General features: G+C 34.1%; 1 non-coding gene across 1 annotated transcript; it reads left to right on the top strand.

Annotated features, from left to right (window-relative positions):
- Nucleotides 1-265: 265 nt before the first annotated feature.
- LOC113691204 (small nucleolar RNA R71) lies at nucleotides 266-372 on the top strand. Its single transcript, XR_003448616.2, has one exon. It is a non-coding gene; the product is annotated as a small nucleolar RNA R71 (small nucleolar RNA).
- The last annotated feature ends 10057 nt before the right edge of the window (nucleotides 373-10429 follow it).

Below are 10429 nucleotides of genomic sequence, written 5' to 3'. Positions count from 1 at the left end.
GGCTTGTCTATTCAACACCTTCATCATATTGCTTATTTAAGCACTAAGCATATTGATGGTGTCAATTTCAATCATACCTGCTTGCTGCCTTGGATTACTTCTTTCATTATCCCATTGATAATTGTTTGCCGCTATTTCCTCTATGAAACTTTGAACTTCTTGAGGTGATTTTGCTATCAATGCTCCACTTATGGCTGCATCGATAGTAGTTTTAGTAGAAAAAGATAAACCATTATAGAAGATTTGCACAATTAACCAATCGGGAAGTCCATGGTGTGGACATTTCCGAAATAAATCTCGAAACCTTTCTCATGCTTCATATAATGATTCACCTTCCAATTGACTAAAATTAGCTATATCCATTCTAAGTTTAGCCGTTTTACCATGTGGGAAGTATCCCTAGATAAATCATCCCAAGTAGTAAAACTGTTAGGGGCATGAGAATGTAGCCAAATTTTAGCATTGTCTCTCAATGAAAGCGGGAACAACCTTAACCTTATAGCATCCTCACTAACTCCATTCATTTTGATTGTATCACATATCCCCAAAAATGTGGCTAAGTGTGCATTTAGATCTTCTACGGCATTACCTCCAGATTGAGATTGTTGCACCATTTGGATTAATAATGGTTTAATCTCAAAATTATTAGCATTTGCCATCGGTCGTGCTATACTTGTTTGAAATCCTTGGGTTCCCGGTAGAGCAAAATCCCTAAGAGCTCGCCTATTTGTTTCATTTTTCGCCATTTCCTCTTCAAAATGTAGATCTATCGCGATTTCCTCTATTTGTTCTCGAATTTCTTCTCCTTCTTGTTACAGTGTACGCCTTCTTTGTCTGCATAATGTCCTTTCAATTTTTGGATCAAAAGGTGCTACAACTCGTAAAGTCCGGTGCATACACTACAAACAAAAATAAAGAGATTGTGTAGAAGTATTTCACAAAACTACTAAAAATTCTAACTTAACTAGAAACAAAGATCAACTAACTAATTTAGAGAATGTTTAAATTAATAAATCTTGTTAGGCCTTAATATTGCCGATCCCCGGCAACGGCGCAAAAAACTTGACGGATTTTTGATATAAGTATAAGTTTAATTCTAAATTACACCCATTTTACTGCAAACATACAGGTCAAGCTAGTAGTTAGGGTTTATATCGGGTCGATCCCACAGAGAGCAACTTTGCAAGTACTAGGTCCTTACTCACTCTATTACTTAGATTAATGATCACTTTATGTAAGAGAAGTTATAATTACTACTACCTACAAATCTTAACTAGATATTTGTAAGATAACAAATGGAGAAAATTCACTAAATACTTGAGTCTAGAGATGTAGATTCCACTTATGGCATAAATGATGCAAATAAATAGATTTACCTCTTGTTACAACTTTTGTTTAACTAGGGATTCATTTTCAATATTACCAAATCTCATTCTCATGATAAAATGGCTTAGAATAGACTAGTTTTCCCTATTCTCATGATAAAGAACTAGATCTACTCTTGTTTCCTTAATGAAATGCAAGTTTAATCTACCTAAGTGTACTTCTATTCTCATGAGTCTGCTACTCAAGCTCTATTCATATTGTTCCATCATTATTACCAACTTTCATTGAATAATAATAACTAAAAGTTTACTATTGGTGATCAAGCATCAATAAGTGATAAGCATGCATAAATAGAGAAGTTAATACAAGGTATAACAAGTGTAAATCATATTCACTTCATATTAAGTAGTCATAAGTTTTATCCACTCCGTAGATTTAGAAATTTAGCTACTCATATAAGTTATAATAAGAAATACCATGGTTTCATTGCATGAACACATATTGAATCACAAGTGAAAGATAGATAAATAAAGTTTAGCCAAGATTGATGAAGAAGCTCCCAATAGTCTTCTATTTCTTCAACAAAATGAGTTGTACAATGAAATCTCCTATTGTTCTCACAAAAGCTCTAGTTAGAGAGAACAAAACAAAACTAACCTCTAAGTTCTAATGTTCAAATTTGATAAGAACTACTTCTAATATATTCTACTCTCCCTTTCTAATGATTCTAACATTTCAAGTGTTAAGAGAGTCAAAAGGTATTTTTTGGACAAGACATAAAGCTCCTTTTTACTTCCAAAATGTTCCTTGAACATTTGCAGCTGAAATTCTTGTCTGGAGTTGAGTTGGAAAGTAGTGTGAAAGTAGAGCAAGTAGCTGAGTAATTTGCAGAAATCAGGCTACAATACGCGACTTCAACTCACGTATTGCCAAGTCGAGTATTCACTTCTGTGAATTTGGCATCATTTCAACTGCTATTTTCTCATAGATAGAAGCCAAGCTAGTCTTGTCCATGAAATTGTAGCTCTTTGAGTTAGCTTTCCAATGCTTAAAAAATCATCCAATTTGGAGCTCTGTGGACCGAGATATGACCAAAATACCATCAACTGGTCAGAGCTCTGTTTCAGCTTTTGATCATGCACATGTACTTCTGTATCTCAACTTTTTGACAAGGAAGACGACTAAGCTGGATTTTGATGTCTCCATACCAAATGTAGAGCTTCTTTTAGCTCCAAAATGGTATAAGAATCACCTCAATCTGATGCTTTTAATTCAAGATATTGCCAAAATACCACAAGGTGTCAAAACTATCTTCACTTGCATTTCTTCCTTTGAAGGCTTTACACTTCATGTCTTCTTTAAATCACTTCAAATCATCAATAATCATCCAATTTTCTTCTCAATTCAAGCCAATTGATGATTGAATCATTAAACCTACAAAAACATGAAGTTTCACCATTAAAATCCATATAAATGCAATTTTTGCCACTTAAACCACAAAATGTATATTTTGACCAAAACCCTTGTTAATTAGTTATAAAACTAAATAAAACACACCAAAACTAACTAATAAAAAACACTGAAAATACGTAAAATATATACTTATCAAATACCCCCACACTTAAACCGTTGCTTGTCCTCAAGCAATAAGAAATATAAACCAACAATGATACAATCTTTTGAAAATAAACATATGTGCACATTTCAACTTCATTTTCTTAAAAGCAAGGTAAACAACCATTATGCAATCATCCATTAATCCTCAAGTACTCATAATATCAAGTAAAGGAGAGCTAATTATACCTTAATTATGCTAGTTCAAATCAATTTCTCATCCTTACCCAATTTAACAAACAAGTAACTCATATGGTCAATAAAAATGCTATCTAAACTCATGATCATCTTCTTATTCAAACTTAAAGAGGGATTTATTCATATAACATAACTACATATATGTTTAAGTTGTGAAAGTGCTTTTTACCGCGACGATTGACATTTTTAGATGACGATCACTGGTTACTCAACACTTCACATACTCAAGTTGCTTTGCATACTCTTAATTCAAGTACCATTTTATGCAAAAGTCGACATTTGTGGATGAAGACTTCCGGTTACTAAGCACAATAACCATTGGAGTTGAACAACTCTTATTCATTTTTTTCTTTTTTTCTTTTTCTTTTTTCATTTTTTTAACAAGAAAGAAAAGACCATACTTGTATTATAACTAAACATAAGATTCAAATACAAGAGTTAAAGAGTTGAAGAGATGGAACCCCTTGTCACATGTGAGCAACATCTTCTCTACTTTCAAATCTCAATCATCATCCTTGCTTAGTATAATACAAGATAGGATAAAAGTAGACTAACCTACCTAAATTAATGAACTAAGAAAAACTAGTGAAGACTACATTTTTGGTGGAGTTTCTCTTGCCTTCCAAAAATTGTGAAAGTGTTCCCCAAAGAAAGGATGATGAGGAAGCTCATGACTATCCTCTAGCAATGGCAACTTCAATGGCAGTAACTAGTCTTCCACATTCTTTTGCTGTCTCTCTCTTTTCTTTTAAGGGCAAGAAAGCTGGGACAGGGAGTTGTATGTGTGTAGTTGACTATAAGGGCCGAGAAGGAGAAGTTTGGCTCTTGGGGAAAATTAGAATGTAAGCTTTTTGGGAGTCTTTTTTTGTGTGTGTAGCTTGGAGGAAAAAAAAAAAAGAAGCAAGGCTGAGAGATTGGAGTTTGTTGGAGTCCTCTTTTTCTGATGGTGTGAGAACTTGTCTTTAGAATGTAGAGAACCAAGGAGAGAGTCTTTTTGGGAGTTGTTGGAGTTGGTTTTTGTTTTTGTCTGGAACTAAAAAGAGAGAGCCGAGAGAGTTCAAGAAAATGAGTGGAATTTGGTTAATCAAAATGATGAGTTTCTCACCAAATGAAAAGAAAGATGCATGGAACATTGACTGTAAAAATGGATCAATGGTGTATTTGGTGAAAGAGAAATAATTAGGGGAAGATTTTATCTTCTCTTTTTTTTTTTCAGTTTTTTAATTTTTTAATTTTTTTTGCTTTTGTTGTTGTTTTTCTTTTCCTAAAACAAACCTACAAAAATAAGAAAAATACACATTAAAATGCAAGAAAATCAGTAACTTATCAAATAGATATAAATTCAAAAAGAATTAAAAATTGATAAAAATTTGGTATCTACACCGACTAGCACAGAAGAGTAGGATTAACCCATTCTTCATCCAGATATATGCTTAAGCTTTTTTTTTTTTGGTGTAAGTGGGAGGCCGATTTTGGCAAAAAAAAGGCATCTAAGCTTTTGCCTTTATATATTTTTTTGTCGCAACGATAACAGTTCTATAACTTAATTTATGCTAATTTAAGGGGAGGGGAGTCGATGGGAGTTGAATGACCATCGGAGGAACGCCACTGAAGGCAGCCACATATAATGGCAAATTGGTGGGAGGTCAAAGTTCAATCCTTACCTCTCACACCACCAAGACTTAAGCGCTTGGTGATGACTACCAGCTCAAAGGGCTAGTTTTTTGCCCTTGCATTTAGTTTGTCAAAATATGCAGGTTCATTCACTGGTATATGCAAATAGTGCCCGTTTCTTTATCGTATTTTTGTGGCCTTAGTAGATTAAGTGAAAGTTGTTGCAAATAGTGTAACAAGAGAGCACAAGAAATATTACTCGACACTGCAGAAGAATGCATTCCAATAAGACCATTTCACCAAAGAACTCTTCACTAGGACTGAAAGAAAACAACAATTCAACTTCTTTCATATTCAAACTATCTATAAGATGTTAGGTGGGGAGAAAATAATAGAAAATAAGATGAAACACCTAAAATTGTATCATTCTGGAGTCACAACAAATATTTAGTATAACTTCTCTTTGAGCACCATTTATGAATTTTTGGTATCAATAGCTCACCAATCAAATATCAAGTTGATTGACACTCACAAGTAATAAATTGTTAGTATTCATGAGGATACAGAAACATATTAATTTCATGCACTTGTGCAGCAAGTAGCACCGCTTTAATTGTTCCTTGGCTATTAGCGGCTAACATGGTTGGGGTATCACTCTTCCAACATACTGCACTAATAAAGTAAGAACCTGCATCTTCGTCAGCATCATCCATTTTTGGAGAACCAAATTTATGCCAAGTGACAGGTCTAGCAATGGCCTATTAAGCCCAAAAGTGTATCTAGAACCAATATTTTTTCTACGGTCAAATAAAAATGATGTTCAAGCAAAGATAACTGACCTTGTGGTATACTAATACTTCATTTGTTTTGCTACCACAAGCAATAAATTCATTGTTGACTGTGAAACCCACGAAGTTCTTCTCATTTGTATGCCCTCTCAATGTACTGACCTACGAAAACAATTGGAAATTAGTATCAATTTGAATATCAAAAGCCAGTCATAAATAGTCAATGGAGATGATAATGGCAATTTACCACTAGGAGCTATTTGTCACCATAGTAATTTAAACAATTGACAGATTTCACCTAGTGATGAACTCACTCCAAAACTAGTCCCTTTCATTCCATTTGTCCTTTAAAAGACCCTTTTATGTGCGAGAATGCTAATTTCAGACTGAGTTTATCACTTCACTAAATTATGGATTACTCTTTGAACTTGCAGGCAAATTTTCCTTCACATCCCACAACTGCATGGTGTTAGGTCTAGTCCAGGAAAATGATCAAAGGATTTTTGGCAACTCAAAAGACAAATAACAAAGTAAAAAATAAATAAAATAGAAACACAGAAATTAACGTGATTCGGTCAAATTGACATATGTCTACAGACATGGGAGGAGCAAAATTTCACTATGAAAAATAGAGTACAAAAATGTCTTAAAAAAGTGTTCCTATCCCAAACACCTAATTTTTAAAACACAAATGAGGTTTAATGAGTCAAAGACCCAAATAACCCACTAATGCTCTCTTTTTTGTGTCTAATCCCATCACAGACCTACTTTATTTATAACTAACTAAGGGAAAGACTCTCTTGTACAAAAAGTGATGTGGGACAAAGTCATACATAACAAATCTCCACCTTGGCGTGTCCTCGACATCGACAATAGTAAATCAGTTTCATCTTCTCCACATAAGCCTCAATAGGTCTAAATCACCAACAACGAATACCAATCAAGTCAAAACACTGTTTGAACTTGTAAGCTGGAAGAGGTTTCGTGAACATGTCAGCAGGATTCTTCTTGGTATTGATTTTCTGTTCAAGGACTTTTTCCTCAGCAATAGTATCTCGAATGAAGTGAAATTTCACATCAATGTGCTTCATTCTCTTATGATACATCTGATTTTTAGTCAAGTGAATGACACTTTGACTATCACAGTAAATAGAGTAACACCTTAATGTAGGCTGAACTCGCCAAACAAATCTGCCAAACAAATCTTTCAACCATAAGGCTTCTTTGATTGCCTCGGTCACAGCCATATATTCTGCCTCTATAGTGGATAAAGGTACAATAGGTTATAAAGTAACTTTCCAACTAACTGAACAACAACCAATGCAAAATATGTAGCTTGAAAATGATCTTCTCCTGTCAAGATCTTCAACATAGTTAGAGTCTACAATATCAGCCAAAGTGTCATTTTTTCTCCCAAACTCTAAATAACTATTTGAAATCCCTTGTAAGTATCTAAGAATCCATTTCACAGTTTGTCAATGTGCTTTTCTAAGACAAGACATATATTTGCTAACAATACTGACTGTTTGAGCGATATCTGGATAAGTGCAAACCATTGAATACATAATGTTGCTGATTGCATTGGGATAAGAAACTCGTGACATATAATCTTCCTTTTCAACTAACTATGATGATTGAATAGCAGATAGTCAAAAGTGACTAACAAGAGGAGTAGTTACAGGTTTAGTATCTTTCATGTCAAACTGCTGCAAGACTTTCTCAAGGTAATTTTCTTGGGTCAAGAATAACTTTCTAACTCCTTGATCTCTTTTGATTTTTATACCAAGAATTTTCTTAGTTGCTCCCAAAAGTTTCATCTCAAATTCGCTACTTAACTAGGATTTCAAAGTGTGAATTTCAAACAAATTCTTAGTAGTAAATAGCATGTCATCAACATAAAGCAGCAAATAATTGAAAGAACCATCGTTTAACTTCTAGAAGTAGACACAACTATCATACATGCTCATTGAATAATCATGATCCAACATAAAAGTATTAGATCTCTTATACCACTGTTTTGGAGACTGCTTCAATTCATATAAGAATCTCTTCAACAAACAAATAGTCTCCCTTTTCTTCAACTTTAAATCCTTGAGATTGCTTCATATAAATTTTCTCTTCAAGTTTATCATGCAAAAAAACTGTCTTAATATCAAACTGCTCCAACTCCAAATCATACTTAGCAACTAAATCAAGGAAAACACAAATATAGTTATACTTAACAACAGGTGAAAACACATCATTAAAATCAACACCTTGTATCTAGCTATAGCCCTTTGCAACCAATCGTGTTTTGCATCTTGCATTTTCAACCTCTGGAATACTTTTTTTCTTCTTGAAAACCCCTTTGCATCCAATAATTTTCTTATCTAAGGGTGGTTTCACAAGAACTCAAATTTCATTTTGGTGGAGAGACTCAATTTCTTCATTAGTCATTGTGAGAATCTAAAAATTTTGTGAATTTATCTAGTTTAACTACATGGCACTTTATTTATTTAGTCATCTATTTGTTTATTTATTGACTTGATAATGATTGTCTTTATTAAATTTTCATGTGGGAGTTAGTATGTGGGGTTAAATGAGATTTTTCTTTTTAGTGGGATGTGAAAGGAACCTTTTGGAAAAAAAAGGGAGTTTAGAGCAATAAGAAACTATTAGAAGTGACATGTGTCACCATAAGAGAGCTAAGCTTCATTCTTTGACCCTTGACTAAGCTTTTCTACCATTTAATCTTTCATTTCTTGTCTTAAAATGAAACAAAACAAATTAAAGAGAAAGGGAGAGAGAGAACCGTGAGCTAGGGAGCAAAAAGAGAGGAAAAAAATTCATCCAAACTAGCTTCAATCTTGCTTGGATTTTGAGGGAAAAAGGAAGGAGATAGCTTAGGGTTTTCCTCTATCTTGGCTTAAGTTTGGAGAGGAGAAGATTTGGGGGTTGGAAGTTCATCTTGATTGGAAAGCAAAAGAGATAAAATGCTCGATTAAACTTCTTTCTTTGTCTTATGTTAAAAATAAGGTTGATTGTTGAATAAAGACCTGATATGGTGGTGAATCTTGGTAGTTTTCAAGTTGATGGTTCTTGTGCTTCATATTTGAGTTTGGGTTTGTATATGTATATGATTTATGGTGGTTTCTTGTTGAGAGTTTGGCCTTATATATATCGAATGTTATGTTGGAAATGAAACCCTATGGACTTGATAAGTATGGTTGGTTGGATTTGGTAAATTAGTTGGAGAAATGTTGGAAAAGTTAGAAAGAAATTTCTAGTTGTTGACCAAACGGAAAGGCCGAAGTTACAGCCTAGATTTCGAAATTCTTATCATGATTCTAGGCTTGATTTTGCTCAAAATACTTTAAACTGCTTTAACCTATAAGTGTGTGCTGAAATTTGATTGAAAACATGCATTTTTAAGTGGCTTAAACCTCACATTTTGACCAAAAACCATGGCTGGAAATTTTCGCAGGAGACTTTGAGTAGTTTTGGAAAATCTGTCATATCTTGGTATAGAAAAATCCAAATTGAGTTTTATTAGTGGAGTTTGAAACTAGATTCAGATTAATTTCTACCGTGAAAATTTCATAATTTTTCTCAATTCCTATGAATATCTGTGATTTTTCAAAATTGACTGAATTTTCATTCCTGTTCTGTCTTTCTATTGGATAAAGTAGCAACTTGAGATTGAATTTTGATTGACTTGTGGACAGAGTCTTGCAAAGCTGACTTAAGAAACTTGAGATATGATTTTTGAAATAGTATCGTGCAAAACTGAAGAAAATTCTATTTTCCTAAAACTGTTCTTACTTTTATTTCCAACTTCAAGTTGGGATTCTTGAACCATCTTGAATTTGGTTTTATGTTGGGGGTGGAGATAACTTGGTTGGTTTGGAGGTGATTTTCTTTTGAATAATGTGACTTGGCGTAGTGGATCTCATGACACTTTGTATATGTGATTTTAGGACGTGGAAGTGAGGTCAGAAGTGCACGTGAGGCGAACAATTGAACTTGTACTGTGGTGAGTGTTCTTTGGATGTTTATGGTTTAAATGACTATATGAAATGTTTGTACTAAATGTTAAATGTTTTTCAATAATTGTTAAAAGAATTTTTAATGGGCGAGTGTGTACTTCATCACACTCGACCCAAGCAAAGGTGAATTTTCAATGATTGAATGTTACTTGCGCATGAATGTAAGCCTTTGGTTGAATTGGGCCTTGGCTTTTCGTTGCCAGTTGATTCGAGCCAGTAACGGATTCCGTCGGACAGCTGGTGACTCTAGGACAACATTTGGTATACTCGAGTATTACCACAAAGTCTGGTGGAGAACTGGCCAGTGAATTCAATGCAATGAAATCAATGAATGAATGACATGAACACTGAAGGAGTTTTCACTTGCAAATGTTTTCTAATGTCGGAGGGATAAGGAAAATGGTTGACGAACGAAGGAATGAGTAACTTGAATTAATGGCTGCAAGTGAGCATGTATCCTTTCAATGAATGAATGATTGATTTTGAATGACTGCTTATTACGGTGTAAAGTGCTAAATGTAAATGTTTCCGTGTTTGCCCGCTTGATTGCTTGTTTGGGAACGTCACTGAGTTTTTAGCTCATTCCGTTAGTTTGTTTTCCTTACAGGAGTGGAGGCCGGAGCAAGTAGGCATGAACTAGGGTGTATAACTTTCATGTAGTTGTACTTTTATCGATGAGATGTATTAGGAATCTTTGAAAATGTAATCCTATGCTTTACTTTTGGATTGTGAATTAAGTTTGAATTACTGGTTGGAAATGGAACTTTTATATTAATTTCGAGACTTGAATTGCTATTTCAAGAACGTTAGTGAGTGAGTTCTGACGAGAGTTGGGCAAGCGGTCCACCAAACCCTTGGGTACGC

This window comes from Coffea arabica, chromosome 5c, assembly GCF_036785885.1.
Source record: "Coffea arabica cultivar ET-39 chromosome 5c, Coffea Arabica ET-39 HiFi, whole genome shotgun sequence".
Classification (NCBI taxonomy): domain Eukaryota; kingdom Viridiplantae; phylum Streptophyta; class Magnoliopsida; order Gentianales; family Rubiaceae; genus Coffea; species Coffea arabica.
This window is presented reverse-complemented; position numbering and strand designations above follow the sequence as displayed.